Source organism: Chiloscyllium plagiosum, unplaced genomic scaffold (genome assembly GCF_037043375.1).
Source record: "Chiloscyllium plagiosum isolate Xiang-an unplaced genomic scaffold, Cpla_swu_hap1 HiC_scaffold_7, whole genome shotgun sequence".
In the NCBI taxonomy this organism is placed as follows: domain Eukaryota; kingdom Metazoa; phylum Chordata; class Chondrichthyes; order Orectolobiformes; family Hemiscylliidae; genus Chiloscyllium; species Chiloscyllium plagiosum.
In genome coordinates this window covers 114,781,299-114,798,768 of record NW_028270145.1, presented here as the reverse complement: position 1 = coordinate 114,798,768, position 17,470 = coordinate 114,781,299, and the positions used below count along the sequence as shown (strand labels likewise).

The 17,470-nt window shown below is 70.2% G+C and overlaps 1 protein-coding gene across 1 annotated transcript in view; it reads right to left on the bottom strand.

Moving 5' to 3' along the window:
• The window catches only part of LOC122551839 (ubiquitin carboxyl-terminal hydrolase 37), a 64,540-nt gene extending 47,183 nt beyond the window's left edge, over positions 1-17,357 (bottom strand). Inside the window, exon 1 of the mRNA XM_087989407.1 lies at positions 17,099-17,357. The gene's annotated coding sequence lies outside the window, so the exon portion shown is untranslated. The remainder of the gene's footprint in view (positions 1-17,098) is intronic.
• Positions 17,358-17,470: the final 113 nt, after the last annotated feature.

Below are 17,470 nucleotides of genomic sequence, written 5' to 3'. Positions count from 1 at the left end.
ACAGTACCACCCCCCCCCCACTCTCCCAGGGTGCAGTACACCCCCCCCCCCCCGACTCTCCCAGGGTGCAGTACACCCCCCCCCCGACTCTCCCAGGGTGCAGTACACATCCCCCCCCACACTCTCCCAGGGTGCAGTACACATCCCCCCCCACACTCTCCCAGGGTGCAGTACACCCCCCCCACCAGTCTCCCAGGGTGCAGTACACCCTCCCCCCCCCGCACTCTCCCAGGGTGCAGTACCGCCCTCTCCCCCAGGGTACAGCACACACACCCATTCTCCCAGGGTACAGTACCCCCCCCCACTCTCCCCCAGGGTACAGTACCCCCACTCTCCCCCAGGGTACAGTACCCCCACTCTCCCCCCAAGGGTACAGTACACCCCCCGCACTGTCCCAGGGTACAGTACCCCCCCACCACCACTCTCCCAGGGTACAGTACCCCCCCCCCCCCCCCGCCACCACCACTCTCCCAGGGTACACTACCCCCTCCACGCTCCCCCCTCCCTCCCAGGGTACAATACACCCCACCCCCACCTCCCCCAGGGTACAGTACTGTGCCCCACTCTCCCAGAGTGCAGTACCACCCCTCTCCCTCAGAGTACAGCAACGCCCCCCCTCCTCTCCCAGGGTACAGCACCCCCCCCCCCCCCCTCCCAGGTACAGCACACACACCCCCCCCTCTCCCAGAGTACAGGACACACCCCCCCCTTCCCCCAAGAGTACAGCACACACACCCCTCTCCCAGGGTACAGCATACCCCCCCCCCCCCTCTCTCCCAGGGTACAGCATACCCCCCCCCTCTCTCCCAGGGTACAGCATACCCCCCCCCCTCTCTTCCCCCCAGGATACAGCACACACACCCATTCTCCCAGGGTACAGTACCCCCCCCCCCCCACTCTCCCAAGGTGCAGTACACACCCCCCCACTCTCCCCCAGGGTACAGTACCCCCACTCTCCCCCAGGGTACAGTAACCCCCCACTCTCCCCCAGGGTACAGTAACCCCCCACTCTCCCCCAGGGTACAGTAACCCCCCACTCTCCCCCAGGGTACAGTACCCCCTCCACACTCACCCAGGGTACAGTACACCCTCCCCCCCCCAAAGTGTACAGTACCCCCCCACCACCACTCTCCAAGGGTACAGTACCCCCCCCCCGCCACCACCACTCTCCCAGGGTACACTACCCGCTCCACGCTCCCCCCTCCCTCCCAGGGTACCATACACCCCACCCCCACCTCCCCCAGGGTACAGTACTGTGCCCCACTCTCCCAGAGTGCAGTACCACCCCTCTCCCTCAGAGTACAGCAACCCCCCCCCCCTCCCAGGGTACAGCACACCCCCCCCTCCCAGGTACAGCACACACCCACCCCCCCTTCCCCCAAGAGTACAGCACACCCCCGCGCCCCCCCCCCCCCCCTCCCACCAGAGTACAGCACACACCCCCCTCTCCCGGGGTACAGCACACCCTCCCCCCCCCCCCCCCGCCCCCTCTCCCAGGGTACAGCACACCCTCCCCCCCCCACCAGGGTACAGCACCACCCCCCCTCTCCCAGGGTACAGCACACCCCCACACACCCCCCCTCTCCCAGGGTACAGCACACACACACCCCCCCCTCTCCCAGGGTACAGCACACACACACCCCCCCCTCTCCCAGGGTACAGCACACACACACCCCCCCTCTCCCAGGGTACAGCACACACACACCCCCCCCTCTCCCAGGGTACAGCACACACACACCCCCCCCCTCTCCCAGGGTACAGCACACACACCCCCCCCCCTCTCCCAGGGTACAGCACACACACACCCCCCCCTCTCCCAGGGTACAGCACACACACACCCCCCCCTCTCCCAGGGTACAGCACACACACACCCCCCCCTCTCCCAGGGTACAGCACACACACACCCCCCCCTCTCCCAGGGTACAGCACACACACACCCCCCCCTCTCCCAGGGTACAGCACACACACACCCCCCCCTCTCCCAGGGTACAGCACACACACACCCCCCCTCTCCCAGGGTACAGCACACACACACCCCCTCTCCCAGGGTACAGTGCACACACCCCCCAGGGTACAGCACCACCCCCCCCCCAGGGTACAGCACACCCCACCCTCTCCCAGGGTACAGCACACACCCCCCCCTCTCCCAGGGTACAGCACACCCCCCCCCCAGGGTACAGCACACCCCACCCCCCAGGGTACAGCACACCCCCCCCCCCTCTCCCAGGGTACAGCACACCCCGCCCACCACCCCCCCCCTCTCCCCGGGTACAGCACAGACCCCACCCCACCTTCTCCCAGGGTACAGCACACCCCACCCCACCCTCTCCCAGGGTACAGCACACACCCCCCCCTCTCCCAGGGTACAGCACACACCCCCCCCCTCTCCCAGGGTACAGCACACCCCCCCCCCAGGGTACAGCACACCCCACCCCCCAGGGTACAGCACACCCCCCCCCCCAGGGTACAGCACACCCCCCCCCCCCCAGAGTACAGCACACCCCCCCCCCTCTCCCAGGGTACAGCACACCCCGCCCACCCCCCCCCCCCCCCCCCCCCGGGTACAGCACACACCCCACCCCACCTTCTCCCAGGGTACAGCACACCCCACCCTCTCCCAGGGTACAGCACACCCCACCCCACCCTCTCCCAGGGTACAGCACACCCCACCCCACCCTCTCCCAGGGTACAGCACACATCCCCCCTCTCCCAGGGTACAGCACACACCCCCCCCTCTCCCAGGGTACAGCACACCCCACCCCACCCTCTCCCAGGGTACAGCACACCCCCCCCCCCCTCTCCCAGGGTACAGCACACACCCCTCCCCTCTCCCAGGGTACAGCACACCCCCCCCCCCCTCTCTCCCAGGGTAAACCCCCCCCCCCCCCCCTCCCAGGGTACAGCACACCCCCCCCACCCTCTCCCAGGGTACAGCACACATCCCCCCTCTCCCAGGGTACAGCACACACCCCCCCCTCTCCCAGGGTACAGCACACCCCACCCCACCCTCTCCCAGGGTACAGCACACACCCTCCCCCTCTCCCAGGGTACAGCACACACCCCTCCCCTCTCCCAGGGTACAGCACACCCCCCCCCCCCTCTCCCAGGGTAAACCCCCCCCCCCCCCCCCCCAGGGTACAGCACACCCCACCCCCCAGGGTACAGCACACCCCACCCCCCAGAGTACAGCACACCCCACCCCACCCTCTCCCAGGGTACAGCACACCCCACCCCACCCTCTCCCAGGGTACAGCACACCCCACCCCACCCTCTCCCAGGGTACAGCACACACCCCCCCCTCTCCCAGGGTACAGCACACCCCACCCCACCCTCTCCCAGGGTACAGCACACACCCTCCCCCTCTCCCAGGGTACAGCACACACCCCTCCCCTCTCCCAGGGAACAGCACACCCCCCCCCCCCTCCCAGGGTACACCCCCCCCCCTCCCAGGGTACAGCACACCCCCCCCCCCTCTCCCAGGGTACAGCACACCCCCCCCCCCCTTCTCCCAGGGTACAGCACACCCCCCCCCCCTTCTCCCAGGGTACAGCACCCCCCCCCCCCCTCTCCCAGGGTACAGCACACCCCCCACCCCCCCCCCCCCAGGGTACAGCAGACCCCCCCCCCCCTCCCAGGGTACAGCACACCCCCCCCCCCCCTCTCCCAGGGTACAGCACCCCCCCCTCCTCTCCCCAGGGTACAGCACACCCCGCACCCCTCCCCTCTCCCAGGGTACAGCACACACACCCCACCCCCCCTCTCCCAGGGTACAGCACACCCCCCCCCTCTCCCAGGGTACAGCACCCCCCCCCTCTCCCCAGGGTACAGCACACCCCGCACCCCTCCCCTCTCCCAGGGTACAGCACACACACCCCACCCCCCCTCTCCCAGGGTACAGCACACCCCCCCCCCGCTCTCCCAGGGTACAGCACACCCCCCCCCCCCTCTCCCAGGGTACAGCACCCCCCCCCCCCCCTCTCCCCAGGGTACAGCACACCCCGCACCCCTCCCCTCTCCCAGGGTACAGCACACACACCCCACCCCCCCTCCCCCAGGGTACAGCACCACCCCCCCTCTCCCAGGGAACAGCCCCCCCCCCCGCCCCCCCTCTCCCAGGGTACAGCACACACACACACCCACTCTCCCAGGGTACAGCACACACACACCCCCCCTCTCCCAGGGTACAGCACACCCCCCCCCTCTCCCAGGGTACAGCACCCCCCCCCCCCTCTCCCCAGGGTACAGCACACCCCGCACCCCTCCCCTCTCCCAGGGTACAGCACACACACCCCACCCCCCCTCTCCCAGGGTACAGCACACCCCCCCCCCCTTCTCCCAGGGTACAGCACCCCCCCCCCCCTTCTCCCAGGGTACAGCACCCCCCCCCCCCCCTCTCCCAGGGTACAGCACACCCCCCCCCCCCAGGGTACAGCACACCACCCCCCCCCCCCTCCCAGGGTACAGCACACCCCCCCCCCCCCCCCTCTCCCAGGGTACAGCACCCCCCCCTCCTCTCCCCAGGGTACAGCACACCCCGCACCCCTCCCCTCTCCCAGGGTACAGCACACACACCCCACCCCCCTTCTCCCAGGGTACAGCACACCCCCCCCCTCTCCCAGGGTACAGCACCCCCCCCCTCTCCCCAGGGTACAGCACACCCCGCACCCCTCCCCTCTCCCAGGGTACAGCACACACACCCCACCTCCCCTCTCCAGGGTACAGCACACCCCCCCCCCCCCTCTCCCAGGGTACAGCACACCCCCCCCCCCCTCTCCAGGGTACAGCACCCCCCCCCCCCCTCTCCCCAGGGTACAGCACACCCCGCACCCCTCCCCTCTCCCAGGGTACAGCACACACACCCCACCCCCCCCCCCCCAGGGTACAGCACCACCCCCCCTCTCCCAGGGAACAGCCCCCCCCCCCCGCCCCCCTCTCCCAGGGTACAGCACACACACACACCCACTCTCCCAGGGTACAGCACACACACACCCCCCCTCTCCCAGGGTACAGCACACACACACCCCCCCTCTCCCAGGGTACAGCACACACACACACCCCCCTCTCCCAGGGTACAGCACACCCCGCACCCACCCTCTCCCAGGGTACAGCACACCCCGCACCCACCCCTCTCCCAGGGTACAGCACACGCCGCACCCCCCCCTCTCCCAGGGTACAGCACACGCCACACCCCCCCCTCTTCCAGGGTACAGCACACACCGCACCCCCCCCTCTCCCAGGGTACAGCACACACCGCACCCCCCCCTCTCCCAGGGTACAGCACACACCGCACCCCCCCCTCTCCCAGGGTACAGCACACACACACCCCCCCTCTCCCAGGGTACAGCACACACACACACCCCTCTCCCAGGGTACAGCACACACACCCCGCTCCCAGGATTTCCCCCCCCCCCCCCCCCCCCCCACAGGGTACAGCACCCCCCCCCCCCAGGGTACAGCACACCCCACCCCCCAGGGTACAGCACCACCACCCCTCTCCCAGGGAACAGCACACACACCCCCCCCCTCTCCCAGGGTACAGCACACCCACACACCCCCCCTCTCCCAGGGTACAGCACACCCCCACCCCCCCCACTCTCCGAGGGTACAGCACACACACACCCCCCCTCTCCCAGGGTACAGCACACACACACCCCCTCTCCCAGGGTTCAGCACACACACACCCCCTCTCCCAGGGTACAGCACACACACACCCCCTCTCCCAGGGTACAGCACACACACCCTGCTCCCAGGATTCCGGCCCCCCCCCCCAGGGTACAGCACACCCCCCCCTCTCCCAGGGTACAGCACACACACCCCCTCTCCCAGGGTACAGCACACACACCCCCTCTCCCAGGGTACAGCACACCCCGCACCCCTCCCCTCTCCCAGGGTACAGCGCACACACACCCCCCCTCTCCCAGGGTACAGCACACACACACCCCCCCTCTCCCAGGGTACAGCACCCCCCCCCCCCCCACTCCCAGGGTACAGCACACACACCCCGCTCCCAGGATTCCCCCCCCCCCCCCCCCAGGGTACAGCGCACCCCCCCCTCTCCCAGGGTACAGCACACCCCCCACCACCCCCCAGGTACAGCACACCCCCACCCCCCAGGGTACAGCACACCCCCCCCTCTCCCAGGGTACAGCACACCCCCCCCCCTCTCCCAGGGTACAGCACACCCCGCCCCCCCCCCTCTCCCCGGGTACAGCACACACCCCACCCCACCTTCTCCCAGGGTACAGCACACACCCCCCCTCTCCCAGGGTACAGCACACCCCACCCCACCCCACCCTCTCCCAGGGTACAGCACACCCCCCCCCCTCTCCCAGGGTACAGCACACCCCACCCCCCAGGGTACAGCACCACCCATCCTCTCCCAGGGAACAGCCCCCCCCGCCTCCCCTCTCCCAGGGTACAGCACACCCCCACCCCCCCCACTCTCCGAGGGTACAGCACACACACCCCCCCCCCCCTCTCCCAGGGTACAGCACACACACACCCCCCCCTCTCCCAGGGTACAGCACACCCCCACCCCCCCCACTCTCCGAGGGTACAGCACACACACACCCCCCCTCTCCCAGGGTACAGCACCCCCCCCCCCACTCCCAGGGTACAGCACACACACCCCGCTCCCAGGATTCCCCCCCCCCCCCCAGGGTACAGCACACCCCACCCCCCAGGGTACAGCACACCCCCCCCTCTCCCAGGGTACAGCGCACACCCCCCCCTCTCCCAGGGTACAGCACACCCCCCACCCCCCCCCCCCTCTCCCAGGGTACAGCACACCCCGCCCCCCCCCCCTCCCCGGGTACAGCACACACCCCACCTTCTCCCAGGGTACAGCACACACCCCACCCCCCCCCCTCTCCCAGGGTACAGCACACCCCCCCCACTCCCAGGGTACAGCACACACACCCTGCTCCCAGGATCCCCCCCCCTCTCCCAGGGTACAGCACACACACCCACCTCTCCCAGGGTACAGCACACCCCGCCCCCCCCCCACCTCTCCCCGGGTACAGCACACACCCCACCCCACCCTCTCCCAGGGTACAGCACACATCCCCCCTCTCCCAGGGTACAGCACACACCCCCCCCTCTCCCAGGGTACAGCACACACCCCCCCCTCTCCCAGGGTACAGCACACACCCCCACCTCTCCCAGGGTACAGCACACACCCCCCCCCTCTCCCAGGGTACAGCACACACCCCCCCCCCTCTCCCAGGGTACAGCACACACCCCCCCCCTCTCCCAGGGTACAGCACACACCCCCCCCTCTCCCAGGGTACAGCACACACACCCCCCTCTCCCAGGGTACAGCACACACACCCCCCTCTCCCAGGGTACAGCACACACACCCCCCTCTCCCAGGGTACAGCACACACACCCCCCTCTCCCAGGGTACAGCACACACACCCCCCTCTCCCAGGGTACAGCACACACACCCCCCTCTCCCAGGGTACAGCACACACCCCCCCCTCTCCCAGGGTACAGCACACACCCCCCCCTCTCCCAGGGTACAGCACACACCCCCCCCTCTCCCAGGGTACAGCACACACCCCCCCTCTCCCAGGGTACAGCACACACCCCCCCCCTCTCCCAGGGTACAGCACACACCCCCCCCTCTCCCAGGGTACAGCACACACCCCCCCCTCTCCCAGGGTACAGCACACACCCCACCCCACCCCACCTTCTCCCAGGGTACAGCACCACCCCCCCTCTCCCAGGGAACAGCCCCTCCCCCCTGCCCCCCCTCTCCCAGGGTACAGCACACACACACCCCCCCCCTCTCCCAGGGTACAGCACACACACACCCCCCCCTCTCCCAGGGTACAGCACACACACACCCCCCCCCTCACCCAGGGTACAGCACACCCCCCCCCCTCTCCCAGGGTACAGCACCCCCCTCCCCCCCTCTCCCCAGGGTACAGCACACCCCGCACCCCTCCCCTCTCCCAGGGTACAGCACACACACACCCCCCCTCTCCCAGGGTACAGCACACACACACCCTCCCCCAGGGTACAGCACACCCCACCCCCCTCCCCCAGGGTACAGCACACCCCACCCCCCTCCCCCAGGGTACAGCACCACCCCCCCTCTCCCAGGGAACAGCCCACCCCCCCTCTCCCAGGGTACAGCGCACACACACCCCCCCTCTCCCAGGGTACAGCACACCCCCACCGCCCCCCAGGGTACAGCACACCCCCACCCCCCCCACTCTCCGAGGGTACAGCACACCCCCACCCCCCCCACTCTCCCAGGGTACAGCACACCCCCACCCCACCCCACTCTCCCAGGGTACAGCACACCCCCACCCCCCCCCCACTCTCCCAGGGTACAGCACACCCCACCCCCCTCCCCCAGGGTACAGCACCACCCCCCCTCTCCCAGGGAACAGCCCACCCCCGCACCCCCTCTCCCAGGGTACAGCACACACCCCCCCTCTCCCAGGGTACAGCACACCCCGCACCCCTCCCCTCTCCCAGGGTACAGCGCACACACCCCCTCCCCCAGGGTAGAGCACACCCCCCCCCCCTCTCCCAGGGTACAGCACACACCCCACCCCACCCTCTCCCAGGGTACAGCACACATCCCCCCTCTCCCAGGGTACAGCACACCCCCCCCCTCTCCCAGGGTACAGCACACCCCGCACCCCTCCCCTCTCCCAGGGTACAGCGCACACCCCCCCCCCCCCCTCTCCCTAGGTACAGCACACCCCGCACCCCTCCACACTCCCAGGGTACAGCACACACACCCCCCCCCCCCCTCTCAGGGTACAGCACCCCCCCCCCCTCTCCCAGGGTACAGCAAACCCCCCCCCCCCCCTCTCCCAGGGTACAGCACACACACACACCCCCTCTCCCAGGGTACAGCACACCCCCCCCCTCTCCCAGGGTACAGCACACCCCCACCCCCCCCACTCTCCGAGGGTACAGCACACCCCCACCCCCCCACTCTCCCAGGGTACAGCACACCCCCACCCCCCCCACTCTCCCAGGGTACAGCACACCCCCACCCCCCCCCACTCTCCCAGGGTACAGCACACCCCCACCCCCCCCCCACTCTCCCAGGGTACAGCAAACCCCCACCCCCCCCCCACTCTCCCAGGATACAGCAAACCCCCCCCCCCCCACTCCCAGGGTACAGCACACCCCCCCACCCCCTCTCCCAGGGTACAGCACACCCCCCCCCCCCCCTCTCCCAGGGTACAGCACACCCCCCCCCCCCCCCTCTCCCAGGGTACAGCACACCCCCCCCCCCCCCCCTCTCCCAGGGTACAGCACACCCTCCCCCCTCTCCCAGGGTACAGCACACCCTCCCCCCTCTCCCAGGGTACAGCACACACACACACACCCTCTCCCAGGGTACAGCACACACCCCACACCCCCTCTCAGAGGGTACAGCACACCACGCACCCCCCCCACCCCTCCCAGGGTACAGCACGCACCCCCCCTCTCCCAGGGTACAGCACACACCCCCCCCCCCTCTCCCAGGGTACAGCACACCCCCCCCTCTCCCAGGGTACAGCACACCCCCCCCCCCTCCCAGGGTACAGCACACACCCCCCCCCCCCTCTCCCAGGGTACAGCACCCCCCCCCCTCTCCCCAGGGTACAGCACCCCCCCCCCCCTCTCCCCAGGGTACAGCACACCCCGCACCCCTCCCCTCTCCCAGGGTACAGCACACACACCCCCTCTCCCAGGGTACAGCACACACACACCCTCCCCCAGGGTACAGCACACCCCACCCCCCTCCCCCAGGGTACAGCACCACCCCCCCTCTCCCAGGGAACAGCACCACCCCCCCTCTCCCAGGGAACAGCCCCCACCCCCTGCCCCCCCTCTCCCAGGGTACAGCACACACACACCCCCCCCTCTCCCAGGGTACAGCACACACACACCCCCCCCTCTCCCAGGGTACAGCACACACACACCCCCCCCTCTCCCAGGGTACAGCACACACACACACCCCCCTCTCCCAGGGTACAGCACACACACACCCCCCCCTCTCCCAGGGTACAGCACACACACACCCCCCCCTCTCCCAGGGTACAGCACCCCCCCCCCCCCCTCTCCCAGGGTACAGCACCCCCCTCCCCCCCTCTCCCCAGGGTACAGCACACCCCGCACCCCTCCCCTCTCCCAGGGTACAGCACACACACACACCCCCTCTCCCAGGGTACAGCACACACACACCCTCCCCCAGGGTACAGCACACCCCACCCCCCTCTCCCAGGGTACAGCACCACCCCCCCTCTCCCAGGGAACAGCCCACCCCCCCTCTCCCAGGGAACAGCACACACACACACCCCCCCCTCTCCCAGGGTACAGCACACCCCCACCGCCCCCACTCTCCGAGGGTACAGCACACCCCCACCCCCCCCACTCTCCCAGGGTACAGCACACCCCCACCCCCCCCCACTCTCCCAGGGTACAGCACACCCCCACCCCCCCCCCACTCTCCCAGGGTACAGCACACCACACCCCCTCCCCCAGGGTACAGCACACCCCACCCCCCTCCCCCAGGGTACAGCACCACCCCCCCTCTCCCAGGGAACAGCCCACCCCCACCCCCCCTCTCCCAGGGTACAGCACACACACCCCCTCTCCCAGGGTACAGCACACCCCGCACCCCTCCCCTCTCCCAGGGTACAGCGCACACACCCCCTCCCCCAGGGTAGAGCACACCCCCCCCCTCTCCCAGGGTACAGCACACACCCCACCCCACCCTCTCCCAGGGTACAGCACACATCCCCCCTCTCCCAGGGTACAGCACACCCCCCCCCTCTCCCAGGGTACAGCACACCCCGCACCCCTCCCCTCTCCCAGGGTACAGCGCACACACCCCCCCCCTCTCCCAGGGTACAGCACACCCCGCACCCCTCCACTCTCCCAGGGTACAGCACACCCCACCCCCCTCCCCCAGGGTACAGCACACCCCACCCCCCTCCCCCAGGGTACAGCACCACCCCCCCTCTCCCAGGGAACAGCCCACCCCCGCCCCCCCTCTCCCAGGGTACAGCACACACCCCCCCTCTCCCAGGGTACAGCACACCCCGCACCCCTCCCCTCTCCCAGGGTACAGCGCACACACCCCCTCCCCCAGGGTAGAGCACACCCCCCCCCCCCTCTCCCAGGGTACAGCACACACCCCACGCCACCCTCTCCCAGGGTACAGCACACATCCCCCCTCTCCCAGGGTACAGCACACCCCGCACCCCTCCCCTCTCCCAGGGTACAGCGCACACACCCCCCCCCTCTCCCAGGGTACAGCACACCCCGCACCCCTCCACTCTCCCAGGGTACAGCACACCCCCCCCCCCCCTCTCAGGGTACAGCACCCCCCCCCCTCTCCCAGGGTACAGCAAACCCCCCCCCCCCCCTCTCCCAGGGTACAGCACACCCCCCCCCTCTCCCAGGGTACAGCACACCCCGCACCCCTCCCCTCTCCCAGGGTACAGCGCACACACCCCCCCCCTCTCCCAGGGTACAGCACACCCCGCACCCCTCCACTCTCCCAGGGTACAGCACACACCCCCCCCCCCCTCTCAGGGTACAGCACCCCCCCCCCCCCCTCTCCCAGGGTACAGCAAACCCCCCCCCCCCTCTCCCAGGGTACAGCAAACCCCCCCCCCCTCTCCCAGGGTACAGCACACCCCCCCACCCCCTCTCCCAGGGTACAGCACACACCCCCCCCCCCCAGGGCACAGCACACCCCCCCCCTCTCCCAGGGTACAGCACACCCCCCCCCCCTCCCAGGGTACAGCACACCCCCCCCCCTCTCCCAGGGTACAGCACACCCCCCCCCCCCTCTCCCAGGGTACAGCACACCCCCCCCCCTCTCCCAGGGTACAGCACACCCCCCCCCCCCCCTCCCAGGGTACAGCACACCCCCACCCCTCTCCCAGGGTACAGCACACACACACACCCTCTCCCAGGGTACAGCACACACCCCACACCCCCTCTCAGAGGGTACAGCACACCCCGCACCCCCCCCACCCCTCCCAGGGTACAGCACGCACCCCCCCTCTCCCAGGGTACAGCACACCCCCCCCCCCCCCTCTCCCAGGGTACAGCACACCCCCCCCCCCTCTCCCAGGGTACAGCACACCCCCCCCTCTCCCAGGGTACAGCACACCCCCCCCCCCCCTCTCCCAGGGTACAGCACACCCCCCCCCCCTCTCCCAGGGTACAGCACACACACACACCCTCTCCCAGGGTACAGCACACACCCCACACCCCCTCTCCCAGGGTACAGCACACACCCCACACCCCCTCTCAGAGGGTACAGCACACCCCGCACCCCCCCCACCCCTCCCAGGGTACAGCACGCACCCCCCCTCTCCCAGGGTACAGCACACCCCCCCCCCCCCTCTCCCCAGGGTACAGCACCCCCCCCCCCTCTCCCCAGGGTACAGCACACCCCGCACCCCTCCCCTCTCCCAGGGTACAGCACACACACCCCCTCTCCCAGGGTACAGCACACACACACCCTCCCCCAGGGTACAGCACACCCCACCCCCCTCCCCCAGGGTACAGCACCACCCCCCCTCTCCCAGGGAACAGCACCACCCCCCCTCTCCCAGGGAACAGCCCCCACCCCCTGCCCCCCCTCTCCCAGGGTACAGCACACACACACCCCCCCCTCTCCCAGGGTACAGCACACACACACCCCCCCCTCTCCCAGGGTACAGCACACACACACACCCCCCTCTCCCAGGGTACAGCACACACACACACCCCCCTCTCCCAGGGTACAGCACACACACACCCCCCCCTCTCCCAGGGTACAGCACACACACACCCCCCCCTCTCCCAGGGTACAGCACACACACACCCCCCCCTCTCCCAGGGTACAGCACCCCCCCCCCCCCTCTCCCAGGGTACAGCACCCCCCTCCCCCCCTCTCCCCAGGGTACAGCACACCCCGCACCCCTCCCCTCTCCCAGGGTACAGCACACACACACACCCCCTCTCCCAGGGTACAGCACACACACACCCTCCCCCAGGGTACAGCACACCCCACCCCCCTCTCCCAGGGTACAGCACCACCCCCCCTCTCCCAGGGAACAGCCCACCCCCCCTCTCCCAGGGAACAGCACACACACACACCCCCCCCTCTCCCAGGGTACAGCACACCCCCACCGCCCCCACTCTCCGAGGGTACAGCACACCCCCACCCCCCCCACTCTCCGAGGGTACAGCACACCCCCACCCCCCCCACTCTCCCAGGGTACAGCACACCCCCACCCCCCCCCACTCTCCCAGGGTACAGCACACCCCCACCCCCCCCCCACTCTCCCAGGGTACAGCACACCACACCCCCTCCCCCAGGGTACAGCACACCCCACCCCCCTCCCCCAGGGTACAGCACCACCCCCCCTCTCCCAGGGAACAGCCCACCCCCCCCCCCTCTCCCAGGGTACAGCACACACACACACCCTCTCCCAGGGTACAGCACACACCCCACACCCCCTCTCCCAGGGTACAGCACACACCCCACACCCCCTCTCAGAGGGTACAGCACACCCCGCACCCCCCCCACCCCTCCCAGGGTACAGCACGCACCCCCCCTCTCCCAGGGTACAGCACACCCCCCCCCCCCTCTCCCCAGGGTACAGCACCCCCCCCCCCTCTCCCCAGGGTACAGCACACCCCGCACCCCTCCCCTCTCCCAGGGTACAGCACACACACCCCCTCTCCCAGGGTACAGCACACACACACCCTCCCCCAGGGTACAGCACACCCCACCCCCCTCCCCCAGGGTACAGCACCACCCCCCCTCTCCCAGGGAACAGCACCACCCCCCCTCTCCCAGGGAACAGCCCCCACCCCCTGCCCCCCCTCTCCCAGGGTACAGCACACACACACCCCCCCCTCTCCCAGGGTACAGCACACACACACCCCCCCCTCTCCCAGGGTACAGCACACACACACCCCCCCCTCTCCCAGGGTACAGCACACACACACACCCCCCTCTCCCAGGGTACAGCACACACACACCCCCCCCTCTCCCAGGGTACAGCACACACACACCCCCCCCTCTCCCAGGGTACAGCACCCCCCCCCCCCCTCTCCCAGGGTACAGCACCCCCCTCCCCCCCTCTCCCCAGGGTACAGCACACCCCGCACCCCTCCCCTCTCCCAGGGTACAGCACACACACACCCTCCCCCAGGGTACAGCACACCCCACCCCCCTCTCCCAGGGTACAGCACCACCCCCCCTCTCCCAGGGAACAGCCCACCCCCCCTCTCCCAGGGAACAGCACACACACACACCCCCCCCTCTCCCAGGGTACAGCACACCCCCACCGCCCCCACTCTCCGAGGGTACAGCACACCCCCACCCCCCCCACTCTCCGAGGGTACAGCACACCCCCACCCCCCCCACTCTCCCAGGGTACAGCACACCCCCACCCCCCCCCACTCTCCCAGGGTACAGCACACCCCCACCCCCCCCCCACTCTCCCAGGGTACAGCACACCACACCCCCTCCCCCAGGGTACAGCACACCCCACCCCCCTCCCCCAGGGTACAGCACCACCCCCCCTCTCCCAGGGAACAGCCCACCCCCACCCCCCCTCTCCCAGGGTACAGCACACACACCCCCTCTCCCAGGGTACAGCACACCCCGCACCCCTCCCCTCTCCCAGGGTACAGCGCACACACCCCCTCCCCCAGGGTAGAGCACACCCCCCCCCTCTCCCAGGGTACAGCACACACCCCACCCCACCCTCTCCCAGGGTACAGCACACATCCCCCCTCTCCCAGGGTACAGCACACCCCCCCCCTCTCCCAGGGTACAGCACACCCCGCACCCCTCCCCTCTCCCAGGGTACAGCGCACACACCCCCCCCCTCTCCCAGGGTACAGCACACCCCGCACCCCTCCACTCTCCCAGGGTACAGCACACCCCACCCCCCTCCCCCAGGGTACAGCACACCCCACCCCCCTCCCCCAGGGTACAGCACCACCCCCCCTCTCCCAGGGAACAGCCCACCCCCGCCCCCCCTCTCCCAGGGTACAGCACACACCCCCCCTCTCCCAGGGTACAGCACACCCCGCACCCCTCCCCTCTCCCAGGGTACAGCGCACACACCCCCTCCCCCAGGGTAGAGCACACCCCCCCCCCCTCTCCCAGGGTACAGCACACACCCCACGCCACCCTCTCCCAGGGTACAGCACACATCCCCCCTCTCCCAGGGTACAGCACACCCCGCACCCCTCCCCTCTCCCAGGGTACAGCGCACACACCCCCCCCCCTCTCCCAGGGTACAGCACACCCCGCACCCCTCCACTCTCCCAGGGTACAGCACACCCCCCCCCCCCCCTCTCAGGGTACAGCACCCCCCCCCCTCTCCCAGGGTACAGCAAACCCCCCCCCCCCCCTCTCCCAGGGTACAGCACACCCCCCCCCTCTCCCAGGGTACAGCACACCCCGCACCCCTCCCCTCTCCCAGGGTACAGCGCACACACCCCCCCCCTCTCCCAGGGTACAGCACACCCCGCACCCCTCCACTCTCCCAGGGTACAGCACACACCCCCCCCCCCTCTCAGGGTACAGCACCCCCCCCCCCCTCTCCCAGGGTACAGCAAACCCCCCCCCCCCTCTCCCAGGGTACAGCAAACCCCCCCCCCCCCTCTCCCAGGGTACAGCACACCCCCCCACCCCCTCTCCCAGGGTACAGCACACCCCCCCACCCCCTCTCCCAGGGTACAGCACACACCCCCCCCCCCCAGGGCACAGCACACCCCCCCCCTCTCCCAGGGTACAGCACACCCCCCCCCCCTCCCAGGGTACAGCACACCCCCCCCCCTCTCCCAGGGTACAGCACACCCCCCCCCCTCTCCCAGGGTACAGCACACCCCCCCCCCTCTCCCAGGGTACAGCACACCCCCCCCCCCTCTCCCAGGGTACAGCACACCCCCCCCCCCCCTCCCAGGGTACAGCACACCCCCACCCCTCTCCCAGGGTACAGCACACACACACACCCTCTCCCAGGGTACAGCACACACCCCACACCCCCTCTCAGAGGGTACAGCACACCCCGCACCCCCCCCACCCCTCCCAGGGTACAGCACGCACCCCCCCTCTCCCAGGGTACAGCACACCCCCCCCCCCCCCCTCTCCCAGGGTACAGCACACCCCCCCCCCCCTCTCCCAGGGTACAGCACACCCCCCCCTCTCCCAGGGTACAGCACACCCCCCCCCCCCCTCTCCCAGGGTACAGCACACCCCCCCCCCCTCTCCCAGGGTACAGCACACACACACACCCTCTCCCAGGGTACAGCACACACCCCACACCCCCTCTCAGAGGGTACAGCACACCCCGCACCCCCCCCACCCCTCCCAGGGTACAGCACGCACCCCCCCTCTCCCAGGGTACAGCACACCCCCCCCCCCCTCTCCCAGGGTACAGCACACCCCCCCCCCTCTCCCAGGGTACAGCACACCCCCCCCCCCCCCTCTCCCAGGGTACAGCACACCCCCCCCCCCTCTCCCAGGGTACAGCACCCCCCCCCCCTCTCCCCAGGGTACAGCAACCCCCCCCCCCTCTCCCCAGGGTACAGCACCCCCCCCCCCTCTCCCCAGGGTACAGCACACCCCGCACCCCTCCCCTCTCCCAGGGTACAGCACACACACCCCCTCTCCCAGGGTACAGCACACACACCCTCCCCCAGGGTACAGCACACCCCACCCCCCTCCCCCAGGGTACAGCACCACCCCCCCTCTCCCAGGGAACAGCCCCCCCCCCCCTGCCCCCCCTCTCCCAGGGAACAGCACACACACACCCCCCCCTCTCCCAGGGTACAGCACACACACCCCCCTCTCCCAGGGTACAGCACCCCCCTCCCCCCCTCTCCCCAGGGTACAGCACACCCCGCACCCCCCCCCTCTCCCCAGGGTACAGCACACCCCGCACCCCCCCCCTCTCCCCAGGGTACAGCACACCCCGCACCCCTCCCCTCTCCCAGGGTACAGCACACACCCCACACCACCCCCGAGGTTGCCGGACCCCCCACCCCACTCTCTCCCCCTCCCGCGGTACAGTACTCCGTATCTCTCTTCTTCTCCCTCCCCCCCCGGGTGCGGTACCTCTCCGGCCGTTCCCATAGAGACGGCGCCTCCCGTTCCCGCCGCCACTGCCGCCGCCGCGAGATGGCGGGGCTGCCGCTCCCACAATGCCCCGGGGCCCGGTGGTGGGCTGATGGTGAGGGAGGGCCGGCGGGCTCAGACCCGGCCCACGGTGCTCCCCTCTCCGCTGCCGCCCAGCTCCGGGCCGCCTCGTCCGCCCGGCCAGCCAACCAACCGGCTCCAAACACCAACACCCGCCTCAAATAAAAACATTTAAAAAAAAAAATCCCTCAACCCAACCGCCGCTCAAAATGGCGGGAAGGCAGCCTCCCAGCATGCAGCGCGCGCCGCCCCTCTCCCGCAAAAAAAATTGATTTTTATTTTTTAAAAGGA